Source organism: Camelus dromedarius, unplaced genomic scaffold, assembly GCF_036321535.1.
Source record: "Camelus dromedarius isolate mCamDro1 unplaced genomic scaffold, mCamDro1.pat HAP1_SCAFFOLD_164, whole genome shotgun sequence".
NCBI lineage: Eukaryota > Metazoa > Chordata > Mammalia > Artiodactyla > Camelidae > Camelus > Camelus dromedarius.
This window is the reverse complement of record NW_026989842.1, coordinates 1,974,071-1,999,569: the sequence shown is the minus strand read 5'-3', so window position 1 is coordinate 1,999,569 and position 25,499 is coordinate 1,974,071. Positions and strand designations below refer to the sequence as shown.

Here is a 25,499-nt window from a genome sequence, read left to right as displayed (position 1 = left end):
GGTTTAAAGCCAAAGGAACAGACCTAACATGGGGTCAAAATTGTTCTTTTCTATTACAATTCCCTTTTCCGCTTCATAGATAATTTTAGTAAGAAACATGAGCAATTTTGTATTTTTGCTTCTTAATAACCGATAAGTGGGCCAACTATATTTTTGTGAGCAGGGATGCTGTGCGGGCATAGGGGTCACAGCAAACTCTTGTTGGGGGTGGCCGACCCTGGAACATGTCTGATGCCCCGTGAGTGTTGGTGAGGGTCCCCTAGCCAGCGGCTCTCTTCAGGAGGCAGCATATGGGCATTGATATCTGGAGACCTCATTTTCGGCTGCAGGAAATTTTTTAGATACTGCGATTGAAAAATCACTCCAGCTGGGGATAATTAGGGAAAAAAGGAAAAGTAAAAGGGTTTGGAGTAGAGTAGAAGAGAAGGACATCAGATCACGGAGCCTGAGTGCTTGGCAGCGGGGCTTCGGGGGAGAGGGGAGCAGACGTGGGGAGGGGCCTGGCACCGGAACCAGCTCCTGCACCTGTCAACATGCCCAAGCCACATAGCTTTTAATTGGGCCACCTCTCTGGGCTGGATGTCACCCTGTGCAGAACCTTGAGAATCGAAGGTAAGGGGTGGGCAGCACTCACCTAGGGGTCACTGTAGATTTCGGTCAAGTCCACAGTGCCTTTTCTGTTCATGTGTCTTCACTTGTCCTTTATCTCAGGATCTGAGGAGGAGGAGAAAGGAACTCAGATAGAGATCCAGGAAGATATCCGACTGTGTTAAGAGAGGACAGACACAGTGACACGGGGAGCGAGGACACTTGCAGCAAAGTAAAATTACTTCACAACTATTGCTTCAGAGTTGCAGGTGTGAGAGAGCCTAAGCCTGTCTCAGAGTGCAGGGGACAAGTGGAAAGGAATGGCAAAATTTCCACTGAAAATTGAAATTTTGTTAAATAGCCTGCTACTGTTGCTTGTATCACTTGAATGAATGCAGGCATATTTCTGTGGGCATTTATAGGTTCACTCAACCCCAGCAGCCCCTCTTGCCCCCATCGGGGATGGGATTTCTCAAGCACAGTGCCCCTCCTGCTTGGGTGGGCCACGCTGCGTGTCCTCGCCTGGGGCCGGGCTGCTGCAGGGCACTGAGTCCCTGAGGCGCGGCCTGGGAGACAGGACAGGAATATCTCTGCTCTCGACTGAGGGCCTCCTTTTCCCCCTGCAGTGTAAGAATGCCGGTGACTGAGTTAGAAGCATGCTCCCAAGCTGTCCGTGTCCTTGCCATTCAGAAGCGGACCCTGGAAGCTTCCAAATTTCTCCAGAATGCGTTCTACATTCACTTTCGGCAGGTGAGTGTATGTCTTTACACAAGTGGAGGAATTACTGCCGTTTTCCTGGACCTTACTCACCACTAGTCCATCTGATTTTTCTGTGCTAGGATTCAGTATGGCCTGCTAAAATATCTGGAGTCAGATCTTGAAACACTGATGAAGAGGATCATTTATTTTATTTCTATATATGATAGCCTTTTACTTTCAAAATTCAGAATTTTTCGTTCTTTCAGGAATTTTTGGGGGGTTGGCGAAACAACTTTGCTCTTACAATCTTTGAGACCTGTTGCTTTGTGCCTCTCACCTGTCTTCTGTCACTTGTGAGAGGCGATTCCATTTGTGACCCTGTCCGGGTTGTTCATGTTATAAAACATATAGTCTGTTAAAGTACAGTCCCTTTTACTCCAAAGACATTCCACAAATACTACTAAAACCTGGGTGTGGTTTTAAGAAGACAGAATCATTAGAAAATGTACTTGCAGGTTGCTAGTGCAAAATCCCCAAATCAATAGTCCAGCTCAACATCTAAAATCTATCTAATCTACCTTGGATTTGTATGGATAAGTGAAGCAGTTTGCTAAGAACTCAAGACCAGGGTTAGAATACAGGCTGGTGTAGCTCAGCAGGTCCTCCTGAGCCAGCCTTGTGCCAGAGGGTGGGGCTGAGGGGGAGAGGGCTGGGCCTTGGGGAAAGGGGAGGGCCAAGAACGAGGGGGGTCCTGCCGTTCCTGAGCTCAAAGTTTCATGGCAAACACCTTCACCAGGTGAAAAACTTGGAGTTTCTTCTAAGAACAGTAGGTTTGGAAAGAGTCATAAAAGCACGGGAGTGACAATATCCCTTTTGTGTCTAGTATTGGAGAGCGGCTGTGGGGCCACATGTGAGCCTCGTGAGTCCAGGAGTGCAGTGTTGGTGGCTTCCACCTGAGCGGTGGGACAGTCAGTGGGACAGCCACTGGGAAAAAACGAACAGACTTTAGGCATGTTTAGATGGTAAAAAGGAAAGGATGAATGATGTCTGTGAAGGTAGGTTGGAGTTAGGCCCAGGTTTCTGGGTGGATTAATGAGGTAAGTGATGGTCCTGCTGTGCTCTGAGGAGGGAAAGCTGCAGAGGGAGCTCTGGGGGAAAACTGATGAGTTCAGCTGTGGGTAAAGTGAAAGGCTGTTCGATGTGTGGTCTGGGAGCTCAGGTGAGAGCCAGTAACGAGTAGCGGGAGGGGAGAGAGACTGTCAAATCATTTTGTGAGCATACAAATAATTATGATTAATGATACACTTACGTCTCTACATTCTGGATTTAAAACCCATTAACATTTTGCTATATTGACTGCAGAGTTTCCTAATTTTTTTTAACAGAAATAAAAAAATAGAAACAAAACAGTAGAGTTAATGAACATCATAGAGTTGATGTGTGTCCTTGTATGTATTTTGATACCTCATCTGTTTATAACCATAATCTATAAAAAGTTAACTAGTTTAGCATAAGAGTTAAACAGAGGGACGTGACACACAGTGCTGGGGCTTGAAGATGATCTTCTCAGGCAAATTATGTCGCCAGTCTGTGCCTTAGTTCCATCTTCTGTGACTGCCCCCGGACCCCTCATCACAGCTGATTTCCTAGACTAGATGTTGGGAGGGAGGCTGCTGAAGGGAGTAAAAAGTGGCAACTGCTAGGGACACTGAAGAGAGACACAAAAAGTGATTAAAGCCGATAAACTCAGTACAAACTAATACTCTCAAATGGGAAAGAATCCCGCAGTGTTTTGAGCCACTTAGCGTATGGGAAACAAAACCACGTGGACCCAAATCTCTTGAGCATGTGAATATTGTGGGTGGGAGGGTGTCATCAGAAAAGGGTTGAGAAAAGGCCTTTTGGTTTCCCTTGACGTGTCCAGTAAGGATGGGGAGCAGAAGAGAAAACCCCCTGCTTCACAGTGGAAGCTGCTGTTTTGTGCAAAACTGACCAAAGTTTGGAGACCAGTCATCAGCGGTGCTGGCAAATGAAGAGACTTCGGGATTGGGTGGGGTACTTGCTGCGACTTCCAGGTGACCTGCTGGCTGGGGGCTGTATGGTGGGCAGTAGGTTTGCAGGGTGACCCGGGCATAAACCCTGGCTCTGAGGCTGCTGGTCTGACTAGCAAACCTGGGCACCCGCAGTCCTAATGGGGCAGCTCGGGTTGTGGCCTGGGACACTTGCTGTGCTGAGGGCGAAAAGAGGGCTTCCCTGTGGGGGTGTCCCTGCGGAGAGTGGGAACGTGTTCCTGCAGGGGAGGAAGAGCCTCTGAGCAGGGTGCTGGATGCACAGGCCTGTACTCCCTGGGAGATGGTGGCAGCTGCTGATGATTTGGTTTCAGCATTCTTTGTTTACTGACATGGTTGCCGTATTTTCATTCACATTGTAGTATTTTCATTCACAGTGCTCCCCGTTGGTCCTAAATTCGACCAATATTTTGAGAGACATTTCATGACCAATTTTGTCCCAGGGTGCTATGAAGGCTCATTCCTAGTTCAGGTTGAAGAAACTTCTGACCTGCCATTCAAGGTGTTAGGTGTTTTTATCAGGCCCTGTTGATACTAAAAGTTCTCTGGATGGCCTGTCTTACTAGTCTGTTATGATCCAGGAAATGTTTACCCTTCATTGCTCATTCCCATACCTAGAATCACACTGTTATAATTATTTTATGCAGGGTTATAAATTTTATGTATTTCTTCAATATGATTTGCCATCATCAATCTTGTTGTAGGCCTAGCTACACTTTGGGAAATGTAAGAGAAAACAATCTTATAAAATAGACAGGATATAAGTAATAGAGCTAGTAACGTTAATAAAGTCACGATTAAGAATTTAATAGTCAAGGAGTTATATTTTTGGGTTAAAATTTTTCTTGTGTTTCTGACTGAGTTTGAGTGATCTTACGAGAAAGTTCGTATTTATGGTCAGGCTTCGAGCAGGTATTAATTGGCCAGGTGAGGTCTCCCACCTTGTAAGATCAACAGTGGCCTAAACAGAACTATAATTTCCTTTTTAGAATAACGTTTCTGAGGGCTATCTAGTTAGAGCCTTGGAGTAGGGAAACCCACCAAGGTAACACAGAAGTACTAGACAAAGGTAATTTACCATAAACTTAACAATTGGAGTAGTTCATAATCAAAGGTAGGAGAAATTATCAAAGTAATTGGTATACAGGCCTGATTTGGTGTCTTGGGTCAGCTGTCTACCTGATATGTCGTCGTCTTCTCATCCTGGCCTGGTAGCTTCTTCTCCATTTGGGCCTTGTTTTAAGGTGAGCAGTGCTCTATAGGCCAGTGCACTGCAGGGGCTCTTTCTGATTGGAAATGAATCTGAAAGTCAGTTTCCTTCAGCTTTGCTGTGTATGGTCTAGTTAAGAGTACCTGATAGAGTCCTTCCATTCATGTTGGAGACAGTTTTTAAAGTCATGCCTGTTCCAGTATGTATAATCCCCTGGCCGCATGTCATGGGGCATTGGATCTTTACCCAAGGATATATTACTAAGCTTCAGAAAGAAACATACAGTGTCCTTTTAATAATTCAATTAAACTTTGCAGCAATGTAACATGACAGCAAGGAATGATCTGGGAAGTGTCTTACTAAATATAGACCTCAATTAACAAAACGAGAATTTAATATCCACTAAAATATAATCTTTTTCTCTCTAAAGTTCCCTCATTTTTATCAAATATAGTCAAATCAAGGTGAATTTGTTTACAAGTTAAGTCTGATTATTTGATCATATAGGCTCTTTTAAATTGGCTGTGTTGGAACTTTTAATAAGGACTTTTAAGCTACAATGTTAATAAGGTTTGCTAAGGCCCGGAAAGCCCCGTCAAGGGCTTGTCATAGATTTCTGCCTAACAGATTTAGGTAAATTCTTTTCTTTTTGAAGTCCTTAAAATACTTTGAGGTTCCTATACCTGTTAGGAGACGATCTTCCTAATTTATCTCATAGAGCCACTGGGGAACTTAAAGACTTTAGTCTCTTGAGGGATCAGATAGAGAGAAAAGATAACTGTTCTAAGTCTGCTTACATAGGTATAATTTATCAAATTGACGTGAATCATAACTAGTTTAAGGAGAAGAGTTTCTTTATGTCTGGTAAACAGGTTAAAAGCCACTAGTATTTCAGACAAAATCAAAAATTGTAACCATATTCATCAGTTTATTTGGTCCCACGTAACTAATTCTTTTAATCAGAGTTTTCATTAGACCTTTAAAATTTCTTACCCAGTTTATTTCAGTGCTATAGTTTGAAATTTATTAGAAATCAGTAAATCTCCTTGAAGAGAGAGTATCTTGCAAAATCATCAGAAGAAAACAATTACCTGCCTATAAATGACAACAGAATTAACAGCATGGTTAAACAACATTACACTGTAATCTATAAAGAAACCTGGTCACAATAACCAGAATTATGACTGGTAACATTTCAGATATACCAGAATGTTAGGGAGTCCATATAATTTCTAGAATATCTATATTAATAATATTTTCTCATACAATACAACCTAGGAAGATTTATTATTCATTTGACAATACTTCCCATGTTAGTTAACATGCCAAATGAAACTTACTACTTTAAAATCTCTCTTTGAGATGTTTCACGGACCCTTTGTAGCATCCCATAGTTAACTGGAGACTAAAAGAATTTTAATGAGGAATTGATATTTGGGGAGCTTGTTAAAAGTTTTCAAAACACTTGATCAGATAAACGTATAGATCACTGTAAAGTAGTACTTACTCATTAACAAGAAAATATTTCAAAGGTAAAGACACAACAGATCACTTAATTCGCATAAGAAGCTTTACAATTTGTTACTGAAGGTGGATTAATATTTTAAGAAAAATTTGTCCCCTTAACAGAGAGAAAACCAAATGTAGTCTTGTACCAGCTTACTTCTAAGATTCATTTACTTTGCACAAATTGATTCTAAACTTAGCCAATTCTGACCACGTACAAAACTCTTTCCTCAGGGTTCCTCTTCCACAAGCCTTCCCCAGCTTTCTATACTCGTATTAGTGTGTCCCTTATTTTTTCTTCCATTCAGAAGTAACCAGATTCAGGACAAAGTCACTATTTTTCATTAACAAAATATAATTCCATTCCTTATATCTTCCTTTACACATTTATCTTACCTTCCTAGGTTACTGAGATCTTTCCCTTAATAATAGAGACTATTTCAGAGTGGCACCAAGCATTTATTAATATTTCTAAACACCTTTAGTTTCTCTGTAAGAGGAAGTCATATGTTAAGTAATTCATATTTCAATCTTATTTTATCTGAAAATGGTATAGCTATTAAATAAAATCCTATCATTTAACTTAATTTAGCACAACTCTAGAATTTAGATACCAAACATTTAGAGATTATCTTAAGCATACATTTTAAATATATATTTTAAAAAATTTACCCAAAACTCTCATCTCATTTGCATTTAATTTACTTCAATTTTTATCACACCACATTACTATTTTTTTTTTGACAAATCTGTAACATATATAACAGGATCTTATTTGACTTTCATTAAACCTAGGTACAGTAAAAGTATTATACTTAATATTGATGACTTTAAAGATGTCTATATTAATTAGAACATACTTAAACTAAACAATACCAAGTGTTATCTTAATATTGAATATTTTCCAGTTCACGTGAACCTGAAGGTCAACTTAGTCAGTTTTTATTTTAAAAATACTTAATTTGTAAGCTATTACTTTTTACGTCAATTAAGCAGAGCTCTTTGACTTTTTTTTTTTTTTTTTTTAGCTGTAGAAATATCTCACATCTATAATGTGTACTCAGGCTTATAAACAGACCAAAGTTAGAGATCTCATAGCTTCACTTTAAAACTTACTTATAAGATAGGTATAATAATAGTTGGAGTAAGCTTAATTTGCTTGCTCAAATCACTAAGGCTTACTATTTATGAAAAAGACATTTAAGATTTCTTGACAAAGTCTGACGGACCCATCAGAGTTCTGAGCTCTAAAATGCCAAAAATTTCTTTGGCCTTAAGTTTTCTCTCATTGAGCTAATTAGGCTCAGTCGTAGGTCACTGTTTGCTGTATATACATTTCTGATCTGCAAGAAAATGACAGACACTTCCAGTTCCCCAGAGAACTGCTCTGTCACGCAGGCCCAATTGTATCTCCTTATTTGGCTTTTTTGTATCAGTGAGAAGAGCTGTAAACCAAGAATTCCATGTTTTAAAACTTTAAGGTTCAATTTATCTTGTCTTCCAAAGCTTGCATAAGGCATTTAGTAAGGTCTCTTTTCCTTGAGTTATAAGTTAAACCCAGGGTAAACCTCTTATTATATTTTTCTATTAGCCACTGAATATTAGTTTTTAGTTTTACATTATATTGGACGGCTCATGTAACTCTATTGGTTTCCTTTATTTTGTTCAATTAATATTTTCTGAGGGACAGAAATGTGCCCAGCCTTGTAATACCAAGAAGAGGAAGCGTTTTTCCATTGAAACATATCTATCCCACAACATAATTAAGCAAAAAGTTTATATAAAGCCCATTTAAACATACCAAATTTACAAACTTTTATCTCAATTTTATTAACTCTTATACCTTTAATTTTAATATTTATTAGGTTTAATCAATAATTTTTATTTCTAGAAGGAATGCCAGAAGCCTTTTTCTTCTTTTCTTTTCTTTCTTTTTTTTTTTTTTTTCACTGTATCTAATTTTATAGAAAAGTCTCTGGGATCCCCAAGTTTGAGCCTAAGAACTTAGGCCCTTCTCAACTTTTAATTTGATTAATTGGTCTGTTGCCCCAGTCATTGATCAAATATCACAGTCTAAATATATTATATGTATCTATCCCTATAAATACATACATTTTAAACTGGGGTAAATAAAACGGACTTGTTTGAACTTTAATTTTGGGGGGCAGTAGGTGATCTCTTTGGCCACTTTTTTTTTTTAACTTTACGTAGTGTAGTATTAAAACCTTGTCTCTAAATCCAAAAATGTCCATTTTATTTATCTCATTCAAAATAACCATCAAAAAAATTTACCCATTTTGGATAAGCCCCTTATCTTTCTTTTTTTTCCGTTAAGAAAAAAGTCTTTCGACATTTTTACATTCTTTTTTCCAGTTACTCAACCTAATTAACATTAATTATTCTTAGATTTTATTAACATCTCTAAAACCATTAATGGGAAAGGAAAAACATAAATGTAGCTTTTTAAACCAGTTTTTGTAAAATAAGTTCTTAGATTAACCATTAGATATATTTTCTACCTTTAAACTTGATTTTAATAGGTACCAATAAAACGGCTGTTTATAATGAGAGCTCTTTCAACTCTCACCAATTTAAAAGGTTTTCCAAATTAAGGGATCCATCATATAGCCATCAATTTATATATATATAATGATTTTAAACGAATAAGATGAAGAGGCTTTTCCAAATGAGAGTAGGGGTGCTGCCTAAATAAAATTCAAAAGTTTACTCTTCAAAAGGTAAAGCAATTCATGGTCCAGACTGATGCAACAAAGGTTAAGATGGCAAAATGCCTGAAAATTGGTACAAAGGATTGTTGAGAATCCCAATTTATTTGTGTGGCCACCATATGTACACAATACTTGTACCTTTTGCATGGCAGAGTCCAAATTTTCCATTAAAAACAAAAAGGAAACACATATATACATACATACACACACATAAAACATCCAGCGAAAGATAAAACGTTTATATTTCAAGGACACAGGAAGAGAAATCGAAGTTCCCCCTAAAAGGGTTTTGGTTTTTATAAGTCCAGAATTCCAAAAAATGTTTTTATCAGGCCTGCTTAGTTACTTTAAGAGTGAGATTTTTTTTTTAATTCCCAATTAAATTTGTAAGTTTTGTATGTATATAATCCTGGCTGGGGTATTAGTTGGAGGCTGGCAATCTGTCATTTCTTTATCTTTTTTTCCTTTTCTTTCTTCCTTTCTTTCTTTCTTTTTTTTTTTTTTTTTTGAAAGTTCTATTCCCCATTCTAACGTAGGGTTGTCAGAATAAAATTGCTAGTAGGCTTTCCCGCAGGGACAACTCTATGGCATGAAGTCTTTGCCTATATCACTCCTGCAAGTTTCTCAGTCATCCGAGAAAACTGTTACCAGCCAGGAAGGGGGTCCCATTTTTGGAGTTGAAAGGTTCCTCATAAGAGTTTTACTTTTATTCTGAAAAATTCAATGGAGGTAACCAAATTGAGGAAAACATTAGACCAGCCCCTTACCTAACCACTCAGTCCTGACCCCAGTGTCTTTCAACATGGACCCACTCTGGATGTCTCCACTGGGAATTTTCCTGGTATCTTTCAACCAGCCCCACCTTGGAAGTCTCCTAAAGATGGGTGTTTCCCGTTATCTTTCAACCAGGCCCCACCCAGTATGTCTCCACTGGGTGGGTTATTCCCCCCCAGTATCTTTCAACTGGAGGGCCAGGTACCTGGATACACCGCCAAATAAAACTCAGGATTATCAGCCAATATGGGAGATCCGAGAACCAAGATAGACTCACCCAAATTCATCTGGACTCCCCGAGGATGTGGATGGGCACAAAGGGCCACTGCTGATACCAAGGTCCGGATACTCGGAGAGTTCAGGTGGAGAAAGTCTGCTCTGGGTCCCTTCATGGTGTCCAAAACTGTTGACTGAAATACATGTGCAGCCTAAAAGTTAAGAGTTATGTTTATTTGGCGGGAGGACTCGAGCCGGGATGACAGCCTCTCAGATCTCTCTGAGGGACTGCTCCGAAGAGGTTGGGGAGGAGCTAGGATATATAGGAGCTTTACAACAAAGACCAGGTTGTTGGAACAATAAAACATTGTTATCTAAAAAAAGCCAGGTATGTCAAGTTAAAGAGTTTAGTGATTTTCTATGTATCATTTGGGCTCACTGGATTCATTCTTTAGACAAGCACCTAGCTATCTAGGGCAAGTATCCTGTCTTGTATTATTCTCATTCTGTTCAGAGGGCACTGTTGTGAGTGGCTGTAGAGGCTGGACTTCAGGCCTGTCCTCGCTGGGGGATGGCGGCAGCCGCTGATGACTTGGTTTCAGCATTATTTGTTTCCTGACATGGTTGCAGTATTTTCATTCACATTGTAGTATTTTCATTCACAGACTGATTGTGGATAATCTGGATACGTGGAAAGGAACCGAGATAGAATTACTGCAGGTACCTTCTACTTTAATATTCCGTGTGCAAACATAAACACGGATGAAGCATACATTTGAATTTGGTGGTGTAGGGAAGGGTTTCTGCACATTACAGGAGAAGGCAAGGCAGAATTCCTCTACTTTGTTGGCAGGGATGTGGGTCCACCTGTCTTTTCTGTAGCGGTTTCTGAGAGCAGTTTATGGTAACTAACAAACATTGACAAACGGTGGCACACATTGCATTTAAGAGCTGGCCTGTGCAAACTTGTGTATTGGACAGGTGGATTGGAGAGAGATGTAGCCCAGGCCTGGGCTCAGATACAGGTTTAAATCGTCATTTCCTCACCAAAGGGCCTTGGACTAGAGTGTAACCTCCCTTAATCTGTTGGTGAATCTGTGAAATGTGCATTATAATATTCGTTTCTTCCTGGGTTTGTTGTAAGTTGTAAACAATATTATAACACTCTTGAAACACTTAACAAACAGGCACTTAGCAGTGTTCACTGTGTCTGTCCGCCCCGCTTAGCGTGTGTCACAGCCGTAAAGGTAGCATGTGCCTGTTGAGGATGCACTGGTAGCCCCTTGAATAGGTTGTGAATTTGGTGATTTCCTTTAATCCTTGAAACTCTATATGCCATGGGCAGTTATTTTCATGGACAGATGAGGAATCTCAGGGTAAAGAAGACTGTGTAATTTGCCCAAAGTCAGACCATAATTTTGGGTGCTGGGGCCTCGGTTCAGCATGGGCCCCTGGGCCTTCTGCCCTCTCGGTTCAGCCCCAGAGCCAGACGTGGGGTCGCCTGTCTCCCAGCCCAGAATATCCAGTAGGCAGCAACACAAACCTGGACCTGTGCTGCTTAAGCAAAACTCCGGAGGGGAGGCAGGTACTAAGGGGATAAATGTAAAAACAGAAGACTGCAAATTGTGATCAGCTCTGAGAAGGAAAGGAACACGCCTCGCCACGCAGAGCTGGGAGCTTTCCCTTCGGGGCTGCTCTGGGGGCGTTCATCTCAGCTAAACAAACTCCGGTCCTGCACCAACGCGGGAAGGCAGGGCGCGTGTGACCAGGTTGACTTGGCCTCGTTGATCATACTCATTCCCCATTCAGCGGCAGCTCTTACGGGCACTTACCTAGTAAACAGATTTCAGCCATAATCATCACGCACTTTGCTTGGTAGTTTTATTGGCCTCACATTTGAGATGAGGTAATTGAAGCTGGGGAGTTTGTTGCATGCCCGTGATTACCTTGGAAATAACCCCACTGGTCTTTCAGCCTAGACTGGTGTGGCTGTTATATCCCAGCCCTTTGAATGGCATCGTGTAGCTTCTACCAAGTGGCACAAATGACTGACATTGATTTTTCTTAATTCGTAGGAAATGGTATGTGACAATAAGAGAAAAAGGTAGTCAGAAATTGTTTGGAAAACTAGAACAAAATCCAGTTCTTCCCCAGCTGGGAAGCGTACCCAGTGTCACTCACCCCACTCACTGCCTGGCATCTCCTCCCTGCCGACTCCGTGTTCAGAAGCCACTCTGAGCCTTTGAAGAACATTTTGCCTCATGACACTGTTGACTAGGACCTGCGGCCTCTCTGTCCCTGGTTAACTCTCTCTTCAAAGCCATTTAAATTTTATGCAGGCTCCTCAGCTCAGATGTAAGAATAGCCTCTTTAAACTTCTTGATGCAGCTCCTTAGTGAAGATCTTTTGAAGGAAAACTAGCCAAAACCTGGGAGGTATGCACACAGTGACTGCAAACTCAGCACTTTGTGAAGTTCAGAATCAGAGGGGTGGGAGACACAGGAAAGGCTTTTTAAGGTAGAAAGGGGAAAGTGAAAGGACGCAGGCTGTGTGAGACTGAAGCATCTCGGTCCCAGCTAGCAAGGCAGCGGCGTTCAGGATGGTATGTGAGGAGTACAGAGTTCTCACAAAGAAAGAAGTGGTGGGATGGGAGGGAGGACAGATAGATTCTTTACTAGGGAAGGAAAAAGTGCGCTGAAAACTTTCTGGTTGAATAAGAGGACTGTGACATGATGTGCTTGTATTTTGGAGAGAAGGGTTTTGTGGGGACAGGCCTAGGAGAACGCTGTCTGGCTAGGGGGTCAGCACAACAGGGAACCACAGAGAACAGGGCCGACCTCAGGGACCCTGCTGGGGGAGGGCCTGCCCGCCATTTTGAGCCCTGGGGGCTGCTTCTGTCCCTTAGCTGGGGCCTCAGAACTCCCTTCATATCCCAGTCCTGTTGATACAAGAAAACAGATGTGGGGCATGAGAAGGGCTGTGTCCCAGGCTTTGGTTGAGCCCCTGGAATGTGCCCCACCAGACGTGGGTCCTTGGCTTCCTGCAGGAAAGATTTCAAGAGCAAGCCACTGTTGAGTAATGGTAGATTTATTCACAGAGACACATTGAAAGGCAAGAGAAAGGCCACGAGTTGTGGGGTTCGGGTGCTCAGATTAAAAGTAGGTACACACTCCACAGACAGAGTGTGGGCCTTCTCGGAAGAGGGAGAGAGAGTGGTGACCGCGAGGTGACGCTGTGTTGCTCGTTTTCTTGGGCTTGGTTGTTTCATATGCTAATAAGTAGACTGAGCAGCCTAAGGGCAAGGGGCTGGGATTCCCAGGGAGTTGGCCATTTCCCACCCTGTGACCTTTTGTGGCTAGCCTTGGGATGGCCATGGTGCCTTGGGGCATGTAAATTCACCATGTTACTATTACAATGGGTGTATAATGAAGCTCAAGCTCTGCTAGAAGTTATATCTCTTCATCTTGAGCCTCAAGGCCTATTGGGCATTGAATCCTTCACCATTTTGATGTTAATTGTTGTGGCCTTCCTTGAATGGCTGTGCTCTGCCCCCTTCCATTCTGTCTCACTGTGATGACACAGAGAGAGCAAAGGCCGGGCCCTACCCATGCTCCTGTATTTAACAGGGGGAGGGGTGGTGTGGGCTGAGGATGACTCTGAGTGGTGAGAAGGATGTTTCAGATTTTCCCACGTGGGACATGGGGACCTGCCAGCAGCCACTGCAGATTTATCTAACGGGCATTATCGCTTGTGTCACTCATCTTTTCTATTTTTCTTTTATTTTTTTCAATTATTTAATCTAAATTTAATATCAGGATTTTTTAGGAAACAAATTTCTCTTTTTCTTTTCTTTGGGGCTCTTTAGGGGGTAGGTAATTAGGTGTATTTATCTGTTCTTGGAGGCCCTGGCACTTGAACCCAGGACCCCGTGCACGCTAAGCACACGCTCTACCACTGAGCTCTACCACCCGTCCCATCATCTTTTACTTTTTGCTTTAGCTGCCAAGAATCTTACAGCTGAATTTCTAGTCGGCCTTTAACACTTACCCTAAATTCATGGCATTCAGTTTTATGAATTTACCTTCCCCTGGTTTCATTTAAGTATTCAATCTCCATTTTGTCTTCACTCTCACTTTTGTCTTTTTGTTGTTATGGTTGTTAAGCCGTGTTTAAAAAAATTGTTTAATTTCTCTTTTAGCAGGAGGCTGAAAGTAAATAAATATGTAAACAAACTTATCACACTTAAATATTTTATACTTTCTAAGCTGTTTAGTAGTTACTTAAAAACCGAATTGAATACTAAAGTGATAAAATTTTTAAATTATTTTTTAATTTTTTATAAAGGTATAGCTGATTTACAATATGATATAAGTTTCAGGTGTACAATAGTTGCACAATTTTTATTTTTATGTTCCATTTATAGTTATTGTAAAACATTGGCTATATTCCCTGTGTTGTAAGATCCATCCCTGTAGCTTGTTTATGTTAGATGGAGCAGTTTGTATAAGAAAGCTGGGTAACGCAGAGTCTGGGGAGTGGCTCTGTCTAACCCATGTTCATGGTCAACCTTCCTGTCAGAGCCCAGGCCCTCACTCCTCTCTGCAGGGCAGCGAGTGGAGGCAGCCCTCATCAGCGCTGGCACCACCCTCTGAGTGGCAGTGACAACACTGACTCTCTGTGGACATGCAAATTGTTGTTCCAGGATCTTTACATGCATTTCTGCATTTAATAATTAAAGCCCTCCTGTGAGGAATCATTTTATGTTTTTAATGAATAATACATTTTATTTTGATTTTGATAGACTTCAAACCTCCAGAAAATGTACTGGAATAGTACAATAAACGCTTAGAGACAGTTCACCTAAAAGGGCACTATTTGCCCTTTTGTGTGTGGCTTATTTTAGTATAAACTTTCAAGGTCCATCCATGTTGTAGCCTCAATCAGTAATTTATTCTTTTGATTTGATAGTATCTTTTTTCTTTTTCTCGTTTTTGTCTATTTAAAAATATTTTCATTGAATTCTAGTCAGTTTATAATGTTGCATCAGTTTCTTGTGTACAGCACAACACTTCATTTATATAGAAACATACCTGTATTCATTTTCATATTCTTTTTCAACATAAGTTACTATAAGATACTAAATATATTCTCCTGTGCTATACAGTATAAACTTGCTGTTTACTCTATATATACTATCTGCAAATCTTGAACTCCCAATTTATTCCTTCCCACACCCTCTCCCCTCTGGTAACCATAGTTAGGTTTCGATGTCTCTGTGTCTGTTTCTGTTCTGTAGATAAGTTTATCTTTTTGTTTTGTTGTTTTTTCATTTTTTGTTTTTTTTTTAGATTCCAAATGTGAGCGATCTCATATGGTATTTTTCTCCCTCTTTCTGGGTTACTTCAATTAGAATGACATTCTCCAGGTCCATTCATGTTGCTACAAATGGCATTATTTTATTATTATTTTTTATGGTGAAAAGTAGTCTATTGTACAAATATACTACAACCTCTTTATCCAGTCATCTGTCAGTGGACATTTAGGTTGTTTCCATGTCTTGCTATTGTAAATAGTGCTGCTGTGAACATTGGGGTGTAGGTGTCTTTTTGAATTAGGGTTCCTTCTGGATATGTGCCTAGGAGTGGGATTGCTGGGTCATATGGGAGGTCAATTTTTTGTCTTTGCAAGAACCTCTATACTGTTTTCCACAATGGCTCCACCAAACTGCATTCCCACCACAGTGTAGGAGGGTTCCCTATTCTCCACAGACTCTCCAGCATTTATTGTTTGTGAACTTCTGAATGATGGCTATTCGGACTGGCGAGATGTGATATTTGATTGCAGTTTTGATTTGCATTTCTCTGATAATGATATTGAGCATTTTTTCATGTGCCTATCGGCCATTTGTATGTCTTCATTGGAGAAAAGTCTCTTTAGGTCTTCTGCCCATTTTTGGATTGAGTTGTTTGTTTTTCTTTCTTATCAAGTGTAAAAGCTGTTTATATATTCTGGGAATTAAGCCCTTGTCAGTCTCATTTATTGCAAATATTTTCTCTCATTCCATAGGTTGTCTTTTTGTTTTGCTTACTGTTTCCTTTGCTGTGAAAAAGCTTGTAAGTTTAATTACATCCCACTTGTATATTTTTGCTTGTATTTCTATTGCTTGAGTAGACTGCTCTAGGAGAACATTGCTGAGATGTATGCCAGATGTTTTGCCTATGTTTTCTTCTAAGAGGTTTATAGTGTCTTGTCTACATGTTTAAGTCTTTAAGCCATTTTGAATTTATTTTTGTGTATGCTGTGAGGGAGTAGTCTAACTTCATTGATTTACATGCAGCTGTCCACTTTTCCCTACACCATTTTCTGAAGAGGCTGTCTTTATTCCATTGTATGTTCTCACCTCCTTTGTCAAAGATTCAATGACCAAAAGTTTGTGGGACTATTCTTGGTAATTTTGTTTATCCGTTCATTGATGGATGGATATTGTTTGTAACCTTTGGCTACTCTGAATGATACTGCCATGAATATTGATGTGCAAGTTTTTGTGAGAATATGTTTTCATTCTGTTGGCTGTACAGTTGGCCCGCCATATCTGCAGTTTCCACTTCATGGATCCAGATGGCTGATTGTAAAGGGACTCGAACATCCTTGGATAATGGAATCCAGGATCGGGGGTTCCTGAAACCAACCCCTCGAGGATACTAAGGGATGACTCTACATGTAGGAGTGAAATTGCTGAGCCATATAACTCTAACCTTTTGAGGAAACAACAGACTTCTCCAAAGAAGCTGCACCATTGTCCCTTTCCACTGGCCGCATATGAGGTATCTCTGCTTCCTGAACAACACTTGTTATTGTGAATGTTTTGATTATAACCATCCTGGTGGTTGTAAAATAAGATCTAATTTTCATTTTGATATGGCTAGTGATGCTGAGCTTCTTTTCATATGCTTATTGGCCATTTGTGTATTTTTTTAAATCCTTGGAAATTTTAAAAATTGGGTCGATTTTCTTTGTATTGTTCAGGTGTAAGCATTTGTTATATATCCTGAATACTAGTCTCTTATTAGATACATGCTTTGTAAAATTTTTCTCCTATTCTGCAGATTGTGCTTTCACTTTAGTTCTTTTAAACATTAAAACAATTTCTTTACAGGTGAGGTAATTAGATGTATTGATTTATTTTATTTTTCTTGCTAAGCACGCCCTCTATCAGTTGAGATACCCCCTTCCCCTGTCATTTCCCTTTCTTGATGATGTCCTCTGTAACAAAAAGGTTTTAATTTTGATGAAGTCCAGTTTATCTGCTTTTTTCTTCTATCACTTGTGCTCTTCGTATTGTATCTAGGAAACCAAAGCCTATCCTAGGACCTCAAAGATTTATACTGTGTCTTCTTTTAGAAAGTTTATAGGTTTACTTTTTACGTTTCTGTCTCTGATCCATTTTGAATTAATTTTTATTTGTTATATAAAATATGGGGGTCCAGATTCCAGATTCATTCTTTTGCCTGCAGATACCCAGCTTTCCCTGCACCATTTGTTGAATAGACAATTCTTTCCATGGAGTGTTGTTGGCACCCTTGTGGAAAACTGACTGTAAATGTAAGTTTTTTCCCCCTGGGATTTTATTGTGTCTCATAGATTTATTTATCCAAACTTATGCCAGTACCATACTGACTTAGTACTATAGCTTTTTAGTACACTTTAAAGTGAGTCATCCCACTTTGCTCTGCTTCTTCAAGATTGCTTTGGCTGTCCTGGGCCCCTTGCACTTCCATATGAATTTTGGGATAAGTTTTTCAATTTTTGCAAAGAAGTCAGCTGGAATTTTGATAGGGATTCCACTGAATTTGTAAATCACTTTTGGGAGTCTTAACATTTTTTAACAATATTGTCTACCATTCCATCAACATGAGATGTCTTCCATATATGTAGATCTTTTAAAATGTTTTGGTGATACTTCAAAATATTCAATGTACAAATCTTGTAAATTTTTGTTAAATGTATCTCTCATTTAATTTTTAATGCTGTTGTAAATGGAAAGTCTGAGCTTCTTGAGGTAGGACTATATATCAATTTGTTTATTTCTAGGATTTCTACGCAGCAACTACCCTAGGTTTATATTTGCAACATAAATCTATCCACAACTCTTCCCACCCCCATGTTATAAGAAACCAAGACCCAGGTTAAGCTACCTGAACACCTATGTGGAAGTGAGAAATGAGACCCTTGGGTGGGGCTTTGTGAAGATGATACTGAGAGCTTATTTAGGATGACTTCATCTTAATTTCTTTTAAACAACACTTTCGGTGTAGTCAGATATATTAAGAACATGCCCTTTTGATGTGCAGAGGAGGTAAGACTATTATCAAATAATTTCTAGAGAGAGTGTTGTACTTGAAATCTAATTTGCATCAATCTTTGAAGATTTATGTTTCAGGAGCTTTGACTGAAGAACACCTGTCTTTATTCATTAGTGACAAATGCTCAAGCAACATGTAATAGTCTGAGAAACTGCCCCCGCCCCATAGTGCTGGGTGGCTGCAGCTGTAACCGGAGTCAGCGCTTACCTTTCCCAGTATGCTTGTGCTGATCCGCTCAAAGCGGTTCGTCCAACAGTGTGTCTGTAGTCTGTTGGACATAGCCATAAAACATTGAGTTAAGGTTGCTGGAATGCATTATATTCTTATTAATAATAAGTAAGCACATATTGAGTGCTTACTGTATGTTGGGAATTGTCCCTCAGCCTCACATGAATATTATTTCTCTTAAAACCTCACATATTTTCTTGTTATTCTCACTTTACAGATAAGGAGACTGAGAATTAAGTCTTCTCTCTTTGGGTGGAGCTCATTATCAATGACGGGAAGTTGTAAGGAAAAAGATATTGATTCATCCTGAGAAAACATTTTTCTGAGAGTCAGCAGTGAAGAAGGTGGACACTGAAGAAGGTGATCATTGTTCGATTGAGACGAGCCCCGGGTTGTACGGAGTCAGCATCCCTGTCCTGGACACAGCCAGTGCAGAGCTGCGTGGTGGGTGAGGCGGCGCGGCCGCGCAGGGAACGCAGATGCCGGGCCATTGCACTGTGCTCAGGCCCGGTGGGGCTTTCTCCTAAGGGTAGTGGACAGTCATTGACAGATTTTAAGCAGGGGAGTGGGGTGCTCTCGTAGATCACTTTTGTCTTGTAGAATGCTTAGAAACATTTAGAAGGCTCAGCAGGAGGTGATGTGATGAGTCAGATTAGGGTGGCTGCCAGGTGTAGGAGTGTAGAATTTTCAAGTGGTTTTCAGTCCCAGTTTTGTGGCTCAGTAGCCGTGTCACTTTGGATGATGCACTCAAGGAAGAGAAACAATTTATCTAATCAATAAAAGCAGTGATGTACCGACCTCCCAGGACTGCTGTGGAGATCCAGTGAGATCACATGTGCACAGTGTGCAGCAAGGTACCCAGCACAGAGTCATTGCTGAGTGAGTGCCAGTGAGTATCTGGTAGGACAGGTGTGGGTGGTGGGACTCGGTGAATGAGGAAATCTGGGCCCTGAAGGAGGGGTCCAGTCACATCTGTGAGTGATGGGCCTGAGCTGGGAGAGGCCGAGAGACCTTGCCCCCCGACCAGGGGCCCTGGGCAGGACGGATATGGGAGGAGCACCGTGAAGTCAGCTCTTTGCAGGTGGAGTTGGAGTTGCCCTTGAGACATCTAAGTGCAGTGTCACGAGCTCAAAGAGGAGGTCTGGGCCCAGGCTGTGAATTTTCCTATAATCTTAATCCCTGAGGACGCTGAGGTAGTGATCACTGAACGTGAAGACATACTTTACAGGACAAGTGAATAGTAGTATCATCTCTGTCATCAAAGCTCAAGTCTCTTTATTCATCACCCACTTTGCTAATTGGGTACTTACAGAGCTCACTTCACCGACCTCCCATGGGCTCAGGCTCCACTGTAAAGAGCTGTTGAGCCTCCCTCCTTTCCAGAAGACGACACATTTTGCTGGTAGCCTTCTGTACCTTGCCAGACTTAGAATTTTAGTTTGTTGATTTAATTCTAATTTCTATTAGCCATATGCTGACAAGAGAGACCTTTTACCTCATGGTCATATTTCAATTAGCTGTTACTGAGAATTGCTGATCTGATCCATAGAGTAAGTGTTATATTAACCTTGTAGAGTACTTATTATTTTTCTGTCTTTGCCCTTTAATTTTGTATGAACTTTCTCTTTCCTATTTGGGGCCTTAATTTTTTTTAATTAAAAGATGTCTGTTTGCAGTTAAGAAAACAAAAGGAAAAAATACACATGATAGCTAAACATAGAAAATATCTAGTGTGTTTTCTGTTTTGGCAATGGACGGTTGTAGAAACTTATGAAAACCTTCAATACACAAGTTTCTTAAAATGCGGATTAAGAAATAAAACCTTCCTTCCTCATCTTTCAAGCTGCACAGCTAATTGTGAATAAAGTGAGGGGAAATCCTCAGAAGCCAAGACAAACCAGAAAGCAGGGATTCTGGGTGTTACATGAGCCTTAGAAGCCCTGGGGTGCCTGTTGGCTCCTGTACTGAGTTTCAGTTGCCTTGACAGTAGGGCAGCAGGTGAGCTCGAAGCCTCTCACACTGGGAGTTGGATGACTGATCATATGTAAGGCCAAGCCCATTCCGAGAAGCATGGTTTACTAAAGGGTGAACTAGGAAAAAAAATTCCTCAAGGCAAGACAGTAAGGAAAGTCAATTTTGTTGGAAGAGGGGAAAAATTACAAATCCAAAGTAAGGATATAGTTTAAAGCTCTTCTGGCATGAGAGTGACCACAAACTCCTGGCAGAGAAGCACAGCTACTCCTGGAATGAGAAGCTGTGGTTTGAATGAATCAGTGAGCAGCCATTCCGAAAAAGGCCTCCAGAGTCTTGTGGATCAAGATACTGGACGGCAAACACCTCTCTTCCAAGGTCTCATTCAAATAACTGGAAATGTTTTAAAGGAAAGAAGCCATAATCATAGTTCTATTTATTAACATTACTATATGCTAGGAATTCAGAGGTGACTATGGAGTTGACTCCTCATTTATGGACCTTACTTTCTCTTTGGGGAGAAAAACTGACGTAGTTGGGGAGCTTGGTAGAGGGAGGTGTTAGTCTGTTGCAATTAGCCAGGAGAGGAGATTGAGAAAGCAGTGAAGGGTGGGTGAACTTTTTAGCTGAGGACAGACAGTCTTGTTCAGTTGGCTTTTAATTGCAGGCTCAATGAGTAGTCACTGGAGGGAATAGATCTTACGGAGGATGGACTTAGCTCAGGCCTCTTTAGAATGGACACGTGAAACTGGAGAAAGACAGTCAAATCTGTGCAGACATTAAAGTTCATTTGAACATGCTCCATCCCTGAGCCAAAGATAGGACAAATATGCAGCACTTCTTAAGGACAGAGGAGTGGTTTCTAAGGTTCTCCAAGAATGAATCCCAGGGAGCCGGGATGGCCAGTTGTCAAACTGTGACTTTGCTCTTTGGACGGTGTACCCACCAAGGGTATTGGACTTTTATAGGTTTCCATTTCTCTTTAATACACGTCAGGTGATTAGGACGTGGGCACAAGTATTTGACACCTTGTCGAGGCGACATTGGTTACCTGCCTAGAAGCACGGGCACTGCTATGGCTGCGTCATACATCTTGCCGCCCATCCCGTTCCCCGGCTCAGTGATCACGGCAGAGTGGTCCCTTGTTGACCTGTCCGTCTCCTCTGTGACATCATAACCCATGAAAAGACCGGAGCGTATTAACGTGGTTTTCTTAAAGTCAAAGGAAGAGATCAAATATGGAGTCAGATTTGTTCTTTCCTACTTCAGTAGTGCCATGGAGAAGGCAGTTTGGGCAGCTTTTTGTAGGGCCCTGGAGGCTTTCTCTCTCAGCCTCTGGGCACCTTTATTGAAAACCCTTCATAGCTGTCTGGAGTGCTGTAAAACCACTCCGCCTGTTTTGCCCTGAAGAAGTGTTCAGTTTATAACTCATCTCTACTCCTTGGAAAACAACTCAATAAAAACTCAGTTGGTTTCCCACCAGCCATGGGCAGGGGTGGGGGATACCTTGTTATTATTTCATAAAATAAAAATAAGAATAATAATAATAATAGTAATAATATTAATAAATAATAATAGTAAAAGAAGTCTTAAAACAGCACTGGGCACATTGGAGAGAGTCAATAAATGCTTCCTGGCTTAAGTCAAAAGTGATGACTCAGTGATTCCATGGCTGCTGTATTTGCTGAGCTAATTACTCCTTTGCTCCATTACACATTTTTTTTTAAGTAAAAAAGAAATACATGCAAATGGTTAAATAAAATTCAAACAGAGCACAAAAATACACAAGTGAAAGAAGTTTACCCTCATCCTCTCTTCTTCCAGCCCTCCCTGGAGATGCCACTGTTTACTATCCTTTGGATGCTTTCCCAGATATGGTATGCACATTCCCAACTATGTATGTAAATTCCTTTACAGTTTTAGTTATTTTTAACTTAAAGGGATTTAAATCCTCAAGTGGCTTCTGCCCGGGTAATAGAACAGAACAAATCTGACTCCATATTAGATCTGTTACTTTGACTTTAACCCTATGCTCTGTCTCCTAGTCTTCTTCTTGCTTGTAAAACAATGTTGCTTAGAGCCTTAAATATACAGAAGAGCCTATTCTGAAGGCTCTGACCTTTAAGGATATTTAACACTTTTTCATTCATAAAATGATAACAAATTACAGAATAAAAAATAACGTTTGTTTTGTTGGAGGTTTACAGATATTTGACCCAGGCAGATAGCTGCAAGAACAAAGGATTCTAACAACAAGGAATTCCTACACTAGGAAGATTGCAACAACCAAGCACGTAGGAAAGGAGCCTGAATTCTGACTTGGGGAGATGGTTTTCCAGGACATTAGTTTGCCATCTAGGTCTACAGAGACTTGCTATTCCTTGCCCCAACACCTGGTCTCCCAACTTATTGGCCTGTCCTGCACTGAGGAGAATGAATTTGGATTTGGTAGCACTCCTATATACCTAGCAAGCCGGGCACTGGAACTGAGTGTTATGGAAACAACAGGCCAGCCAAGAAACAAGCACCACTGGGAGGGTTGGAGTACTCAGATTTATTATGCTGGCGGGCTCAGAGGGGCTTCTGCTCCGAACTTCTGAGCAACTCCAAGACATGCACATGAGGTTTTAAAGGGTTAATTACAAGTAAGGGGTATTAGCCAATAAGGCTCAAACAACAAAAAGCAAGGAATCAGTACACTGGAGCTTATCAACTTGTAATAGATCACGTTACTGACACCTGTTGAGGTTGGATTTATGAGTTAGCTTGTTAGCCCAGTAAACTGATACTAAACTTCAGATTTACGAGTTAGCCCAGCAGAATTTAGATCAGTAAACCGACACTTATCACACTTAGATTTGTGACTTAGCTTGTTAGCCCAGCTGGGCTTTTCCTTTACATGAGGATAGCTCTCCCACACCCAGGGAACTACTGTGAGCCCTTGATGGTTCCACTAGGGTGGGGTGTGGTTTACCCAGGAGGGATGGGGACTGTGCACCAACACTCAGGCAGTCTGCTCTGTCTGGGGCTCTGATCTTGTACCACCCCGCTCCCCACCAGCCCAACACCTGGGAGAGTGGAACTAAGGCAGAGATCATGCCTGCCTGTTTCCCAGCGTGTAAAAGGGGAATAGGTACTCTTCCCAAGGTAGTTATGAGCGACAACACCTGCGGGTGCTTGGTTCCCAGACCAACAGAAAACCCAGCTCCGCGTGGGGGCAATGGGTGTGATACCCATAGGGGTTCTGCAGAAGCATCGGATGGAGGGCTGGATCAGAGAGGTAAAACAAGAGCTGCGGGCCTTGAAGGGTAACAGAATGGTACAGAGTCAGTACTGCAGCCTCTTTCGGGGTGCCCCCAGAGGTAAAGCTTTTTCTCTCCATCTCCGCTACGACCCTCCCCTCTCCAGATCCATCCCTTTTCTCTGCTCTTCCGGTCCATCTGTCTCCCTCCACTTTTCCCCTCCTCTCCTCCCCCTCCCATCTTCTTCCTCCCTCACTGCCCCACCTTCTCTCGCAGAACCCAGAGTGGATCGCTGGCCCTCCTGCGCATGGGCAGTCGGTGCCAGCTGGACCGCGGGTTGGAAGCTCCAGCACCGAGCCGGGGATCGGCCCCAAAGTCTTCTTAGCTCTGTCGACCGGTAGGCCTTTAACTCCTGCCCGGGGCCGGGGCCTCTGGCTGTGGAAGTGCAAGGAGGGGGGCTTCCGGGAAAGGGGTCAGGCGGCTGCGGGAGGGCGGTCGGCATGTCACAGCCCCCCAGGGCGCCAGTCAGCCTGTGTTCAGCTGAATTGCTCTGGCCAGACCCCTCTGCCCGCGCCACCTACCCCGGCGCCCCGGCCACACCTGTCCATGGCCAGGTGTGCACCTGCAGCCTCTCACCCAGCCGGGCCCGCCTCAGTCCGTTGCTGGCGTCCCCTTCCCCTCTCCCGCCCGCGAGTCCTCTCCCGCCCGAGAGTCCTCTCCTCCCGGGCTGCCTCTCCTCGGCCGCCGGCCCATCCCCGCCCCTGGGCGGGCTGTGTCCCGGGCGGGCGGGGTCTGCGGACCCGAACGGGGGCAGGCGGCTGGGGCTGGGGCTGGCCTCCGAGCAGGGCTGCAGCCCGCGTTTCCACCAACCCCCCGCCCGCTTTCCCTGCCCCGCGACCCCGGGGCTGCCCTGCTCTTCCTTTCCTGCTCCCTGAGGACAAGCTCAGCGGCGTGGGCGCTGCTCCCTGGGCTGAGAGCCTCCGGCTGTAAAGCCCAGCTTCTGGTGGAGTCGGGAAAGTGGATCCTCAGTGCTGAGCGAGCTTCTGTCTCCTCCCTCAGTGTTTCTGCCCCAGGTAAGTACCTTGAACACTTTCAGGTGTTATGATGGCGGTGCTTGTTGATGTCACGTGTTTTTATAGTGCCAGGGATTACAGTGTTGAAAGCAGGGCTTGGTTCAGTTAAAAATGAGCTGAAGGCATGAGGTTGTGACATGCTCCTTCCTTCCCACTCCCAGTGTGAAACGTGTAACCGTCGATTTTAAAAAGATAGTTACAGTCCCTAACTAGCCCAGCCCAGCTAGGGTGCGTTAACAGGAACAGCACCACCAGAGGCGTTGGAGACCCAGGGACATTGCAGTCCTAAAGAGCTCCTGGCACAGTTTGGTTTGTTTTGGTTTTTTGTTTTTCTTAAATCGTGGGGCAGACTAGTAGTATAGAGGGAAAAATAATTGTCAAGAAATAATTTTTCATATAACAGCTTTATTGTGATATTGTTCACACACCATGAAGTCCATCCACTTAAATGGTACAATTCAGCAACTTTTAGCATATTCACAGTGGTGCAACAATTATTATTCCAGAACGTTTTCATCACATCAGAAAGACCAGTGAAAATGAGTGACATACCCACCCCTCCTCAGTGGTGTTTCTAAAGAAGTTTCATGCCTATTCCTGACCATAAAATAACTTGTTACATTCCATGAAATATCTGGTAGGAATTCTAATCAGAATTGCAATGAATCTGTGTATCAAAACAGGAAGAATTAATGTCTTTATGGCATAAATTTCTTCTACCCATGAATATATCTGGGACTGTATCTTTTCATCTCTCCAGAGCCTGGCGAATGGGAAGTCCTCACTAATTGTTGGGCTTGTGAATGATGAGATTCTATACATCGTTAGTTG

General features: G+C 42.0%; 1 protein-coding gene across 1 annotated transcript in view; it reads left to right on the top strand.

The window, feature by feature from the left end:
- LOC135320917 (uncharacterized) overlaps positions 1-25,499 on the top strand; it is a 140,317-nt gene that overhangs the window by 60,451 nt on the left and 54,367 nt on the right. Inside the window, exons 19-25 of the mRNA XM_064484126.1 lie at positions 712-820; positions 1,215-1,338; positions 16,370-16,615; positions 17,306-17,393; positions 18,600-18,826; positions 23,872-23,992; positions 24,532-24,668. The gene's annotated coding sequence lies outside the window, so the exon portion shown is untranslated. The remainder of the gene's footprint in view (positions 1-711; positions 821-1,214; positions 1,339-16,369; positions 16,616-17,305; positions 17,394-18,599; positions 18,827-23,871; positions 23,993-24,531; positions 24,669-25,499) is intronic.